The sequence below is a fragment of the Pleurodeles waltl genome, chromosome 3_1 (genome assembly GCF_031143425.1).
Source record: "Pleurodeles waltl isolate 20211129_DDA chromosome 3_1, aPleWal1.hap1.20221129, whole genome shotgun sequence".
Classification (NCBI taxonomy): Eukaryota; Metazoa; Chordata; class Amphibia; order Caudata; family Salamandridae; genus Pleurodeles; species Pleurodeles waltl.
In genome coordinates this window covers 182816889-182822888 of record NC_090440.1, presented here as the reverse complement: position 1 = coordinate 182822888, position 6000 = coordinate 182816889, and the positions used below count along the sequence as shown (strand labels likewise).

General features: G+C 40.1%; 1 protein-coding gene across 1 annotated transcript in view; it reads left to right on the top strand.

Annotated features, from left to right (window-relative positions):
• Nucleotides 1–574: 574 nt before the first annotated feature.
• Nucleotides 575–6000, top strand: part of EDC3 (enhancer of mRNA decapping 3) — a 268864-nt gene continuing 263438 nt past the window's right edge. The window contains exon 1 of the mRNA XM_069222129.1: nucleotides 575–671. The gene's annotated coding sequence lies outside the window, so the exon portion shown is untranslated. The remainder of the gene's footprint in view (nucleotides 672–6000) is intronic.

Here is a 6000-nt window from a genome sequence, read left to right as displayed (position 1 = left end):
AGGTACTGAAGCGCTTTACATCACACAAGCTCATTTTTTCAGGCACTAGGCTATTACGTGATTTGTCCAAATTCTCAGGAGGCTGGCCCAAAGCAAAGTATCGAACCTGGTTCCGAGATCGGCAGCTCTGGCCGTAATGTCCCATCCATGGCAAGCAGCGCAGTCAGTTTCTTTGAAACAAGACTGGAAGGCAAGCTGTGAACGGACCGTGACCACCTATCGTTCTGTCTTATGTTATAACCTACTCCCTCTCCACCCTTCCTATCCACAGCAACAGACACAGCCTGAACCAGCCTATCGTGTCCATATTTAATCAAGTTTAGGTCAAACTGTGGTACTACTAGTGGTGACGCTCAGAGTCAGAACTAACTCCCGTTAAAGTTAAGCCCACCCACCAACCAACGTTCAAGATGGTTCGGTGGAGGACTTGTGCACACCCACAACCAATCAGTACTACGCAATTCTGTATGACGCACTAAGATTGGCTGGGCTGCGGCTAATGCTCCAACCCTAGGTCACCTTACACATTTGCAGTGCCTGTCCCTTCCGAGACTTCAACCATTGGATTGGTTGTTATGCGACCCGGAAGTACTAAAATTACGGACAAATGACGTCTGTTAAAAGATAACTAACGGAAGACGGACATAAGGCTGAGTTTACGGAGGGTCCGTGTAAGTAACGGACAGGTGGTCGTCATAGTTCGTAGTCGCAAGAAGGATTGTGGGCATGTGTTTTATTTACCGTAACAATACTTTATAGTGGGTGACAACGTATAAATGAGTTTTGCCCCATAATTATTTATGGCCAGCCAGAAGCAGGTGGTCTGAATGTTTTTCTTTGTGTTTTTTTCAGAATAAGGATCCATGTATTATCTTTGGCTCCCACCATCTTCACTGTCCCGTAAACACACACATAAACGCAAAGGAAAAAAAAAACACCCCCTCACATTTCATACTGATGGTCAATTAATCAGTGTTTACATTGCCATTTCAAGCACATTTTATATGGTTTTTGTTGTAGTAGCAAAACTGTGAAGTAGTTGGAGAGAAACGTAAAGGTGCATGAGCTACGTAACCACGTCATTATTCCATCAATTTGACTCCAGCGAACTGGCTCGCTCTAGGTATTACAAAGTGAAAGCAAATTTAAAATTAGCACCGAATGCGCTGCATTAGCGTGACGTGACAATCTATCCTCAGTTTTTTCTTTTTAGCTAGTTAAAACGTACTGGTCTTTCTTACACCCAGCCTTTTCCTGTAGAGCAGTAGGACATGTTGCGATGGTGCTATTTTGGCGTATGCGATTATTGCGGTTCTCTTGTGTTCACCAAGTCATCAAGTTTGATCTATCCTGTTTTTTCCCCCCTGGAGCTATATCACTTGGTTGTTGGTAGTGGTGGGAGGAGGGGTGGCGTTGTCGGTGCTCACACCCATGTCCTAAGTACAGTGGAGCGATGTAACTGCTCGCGCGCTGTAATCTACGTACAGTGTTATCACCTTTGCTTTCACTGGAATCGGTCTAGTTACACATCAATGCCGTGTAGGTTGCAGCGGCATTCCTTTTATGAAGACTTGTAGACCTTAGTAGGATCTCTCTCTTTTTTTTTTTTTCTTTCTTCATTTTAACTCTAGTGTTACATTCACTTCATTTGTATTTTGCATATGGTCTTTGGGGACCATGTGTTACATAGGTGAGGATTCGAGCCCTGTGGTATCAATTAATGTTCGCACTTTTTACACAGAGCAATCACAATATTGGCATTTTTCATGTGCATAAGAATGATTTTGTTTTTAGCCTTTCCTTTCCCTTGCTCATTCCTGTTATCACGTTTTCCTTTCTTGCTCCTCACCTTCTTCCTTCTGCCCGAATTTACTATTTTTAAAACTTTTCATTATTTATTGCACCTCCCCCCTTGTTTTGCTTCTGTCACTCTGACTTCTCTTCTCAGTTGGTCAGGTCCAGCCTACGGCAAATACATGCATGCTTGGAGATATTCCTGTACCTCGTTAAGGTTTATTGCACCACATTAAAATTGAATGGTGTGCACTGAATGGATCTCCGACTTATTTTGAGTCGAGTAGCACTGATTGGCTTAATAAACATGTCTTCCCCAAGGAAAGAGTTATATGTGGTTGGCTTTATTGCCTGTTTTTGAAAAGCAGTATATTATTTTTCTTGAGTTTAGTTCCAATTATTAGGTCATGCCTAACCGGGTCTTCTCTTTTTTGTAAAAAAAAAAAAAAACGCACCAGGACTGGTAAGGAATGGTTTCTGACAGACTTGTGATTATTTGACTGCTTGGGACTACTTTTCTGCTGCTAGATATGCGTGAGAGTTGCACAAGACATTTTACCTTAAAGCACTTGTAACTTACAGATACTGTTATGGTTAGTTTGTACACACGTTGCCATGTGTTGGCACCACAGGTTCCCAATTAAATTATAGTTGTGTATGCATTACATTTGTACCTGGTGATTCAGAGGCTGGATGAACGTGTTGTGTGTGTGAGACCTGTGTTATAATGAACACATTCAACGCTCAAGTGCAGAATTGCGCTGGCTGCAGCTCATGCATCAACTTGGTAAATCTGGGAGTTAGGACTTGAGTTGCAGAGAGCGCAAGTTGGAAACGCAGAACAGCAGCTGTTTTTTATGTTTGGTTGCTGTTGTTTTCAGAAAACATCCAAACTTGTAGGTTTTCCGCATGTACTGCTTTCACTACAACGACCACCAAGGCAGTATAAATCCTGCAAAACTCAGTTTTTATAATTTCCACGGAAAAGCAAATTTTCAGATTGTTTAAATGGAGGGCACTTTGGGCAGATATATTCGAGGGACGTCAGCCTTTTAGCCTGTAGCTATGGTTCAGTTGTTATGTCATTTCCACCTCTTGCCTGATAATTCTGGCTTCTTCTGTATGACTCGGCAAGCACAGTAGTTTACCAGGCCTGCTACCCTGATCGTACAGTTCATTTGTGATGCAAGCCACATTTTCCTGGCTTTATCCATCTGTACGTGTTTATATCTTAGTTGGCGTTTTGTAGATGTTTTAGACCGTCTTCCATATATTTTTCCCTGACTTTATTTTCAGCCTCCGTTATTTGGTGCTGTATATTGTTTGCTTGTTCACATTTTGCGTGTCATGCTGAGCTGATAACTCTCCCTCTCATGAGTGGCTTGTTTGCTTCCCAAACAGCAGGAGGCAATCCACAGATCGCACATTGTTCTGAAAGTATTGCCAGGTGTCTTCAGAGTCTACCTCTAAACCTTAGTTTGGTTCGTCACTACAGGATCAGACTCCACAATGACTATGATTGAGGGGCTGTGCTGTACACTTGAATTTCCAGTGTGACATTATTGGAGAAACCATGAACATGCAGACAGACTGCAGCTATTCGCCGCAATTCAGTGGTTGGGACAAAAAATTGGGGGAATGATTTATGTGTGTCTCAGAGAAAGTGTCTCTCCCTCTATATTACTGTGGTAATGTCTCTTGAATGTGAAAAATCTCACTGAGGCAAGTTCATTGGGGCCATCAATTGAGTTCCAGATCAGTGTCACTCCCTGTTCATTAGTCCATTAGAGTCTCTTTCTATAGATATAAAGTCTGGTGGCACGTCCATTTAGATAGTGCTTATGTGACTGAGTCCTGGTGTAAGAGGTAGGGGTGCATATACCATGAGCAGTGTAAGCTGTATATTGTGCCAGATGGCATAATGTATCAGCCTAGCCTATCTGTCTTTGTTCGATTTACATGTAGTTTGAGGCGCTGATTAGTTAGTATAACTACCACTCTTGACCCCTTTCTGATTCCTTTCTGTTAGGCCAAAGTGTAACCGCTGTTAAGTAAGCATATACATTCATTTCCAAGGAGGTGTCTCCTGTAATATGAGAACATCTGTGTTGTATTGTTTCACTCGTTTAAGAATAGCATCCCTCTTTGCTTTGCTTAAAAGATCATTTACTTTCCAAGTAAGGCATCTGAATTTTGCTTATGTGTTTGAGTGAATTTCACTTCTGGAGTATGATTATTAGTCTAGTGGATTATCTATTATAAGTAGACAAGTGAGTGTGCAATATGTCGCTGATAATCCTAAAAACGAACATTGGAAAAATCCCATCCCAGACTTTTAACGTTAAAGCTTCTGTCAAATAAGCTCAAATGTTGAGTCTGGTATCATGCCAGATCATGGCTGTGCTCCCACCTTCCTTAACTTATTCCCACTTAATTTATGGTTGCCTGTGCTGTGCCTCTTGTAGTGGACTATTATTTAGGTTGAGTCATTGCCTTCTTTTTCACTCCTAATTTCCTTATCTATGTGTTCTTCCACAATAATTTAAACAGTGTTCTCTTGTTTACTGGTCTGTATTTGTTGCAGATTGAAGTGCAGGGTAAGGAGAGAGTTTGACAGATCTCAAGGTGGGTATCTCCTCTGCCCACTCTCGCAATGCCAGGGATCGGGGTAGTGTTGAGGGGCTTGGGCAGAGGAGTGGTGATGAAGCTCAAAGAAGGTGCCCTACTATTATAGGCTTATGCTGTTATATATGTACGTTTAAAGAGTTACTAACCAATTTGCTAATAAAACCCTTTTCTCCAAAAATAAAAGTTAATATTGTAAAACGTACCAAAAGAATAGCAGCGTGAATTGCACATTTAAACAATTAAGAATAATTAATATAGACTTTAAAAATAACACCACCCAGCCAAACCCTAAGGACAGCCTGTAAAAAAATGAATAAAAAAATGTCGAGTTATATTTTGAAATTAAACAAAATATTTTCAAATTAGCAAAATTAAAATTTAAAAATATATAAGTTGATACGTGTATTGTTTAAAACACTACCCAAGTCCCCAACAAGCCCGACCCAAAATATGCATTTTGTACACAATTAAAACCATATTAAACATGTAAACAAATAACCATTAAATAAACTGTGAATACTTTAGAATATATTAATTAATATATAAGTGAACACTATCCAATCAATTCCCCCACTTAACCAAACAACCCAAAAATATACATTAATGTACAATTACAAAATATTCTCAAAATATAAATAATGAAATAAAATATAATAGAATATAATAAAACAAGATAATAACACATTAAAGTAAACAATGTATTAAGCTTGTTATTTTTGTAAGACTGTCTTCAGACCCAGTTCTTAAAGTCACAAAAGTGCACCCATGGTCTATGCCTTTGAATTAGTGGCTTTCATTAATTCACAAGACCTTACAGAAGTAGACCAGGAAATCGATTTCCGCAGCCAAATAAGCTAACAGGTTGATAACAGTCTGACCCGGTTGGTACTGATATAAAAGCATTTTACTAGGCTTCACTTGGCTGTAACAATTGAATGTTGAGCTCCAGTGTAATCCAGGGTTTCATTGGTGTCCAGGATGCCATACGTAGAATGCCATAAATTTGATCATGACGTCACAGTGCTAATGCTGTGGTGTCAGTTCCTGACAGTACCTCACCTCTAGGACCTACCATCGGACCAGAGCCTGACCTGTTGGGGGAATCTTGTATGAAATGCCCTAAGGCATGGCATCTGAACTTTGGATGCAGGTTCTCAGGTTCTTTTATGGGATTCACAGCCCTTCCATTTGATCAGATAATACAATTTTCCACTTCTTTCTCTAGTATTGCTTGAACTTCTTACATGAGACCCCCAACACTTTTATTTGAAAAGGAGCAACTGATATATAGGTAGCTGTTTTTACTGTTTACCGTTTCCAACAATAACACACATAAGGTTGGATAGGTCTTTAATGCATGAGAAAGCTTAAGGCACCCAGTGTAGTCTGTCATCTTTTGAACTGGGAACCCATTAAAGCAGAGCTAAGGTTTGATATCCAGCAAGATGTAAATGCCTTGTTGATGGCCACGTGAAAGGTAATGTTCATGTGTCCAAGCATTCATTTAGAATAGGGTTCGTGGATGTACTTGACAAAGGTATGAATACGCACTTGACAACCTGAATGGTAGAGAAAAAC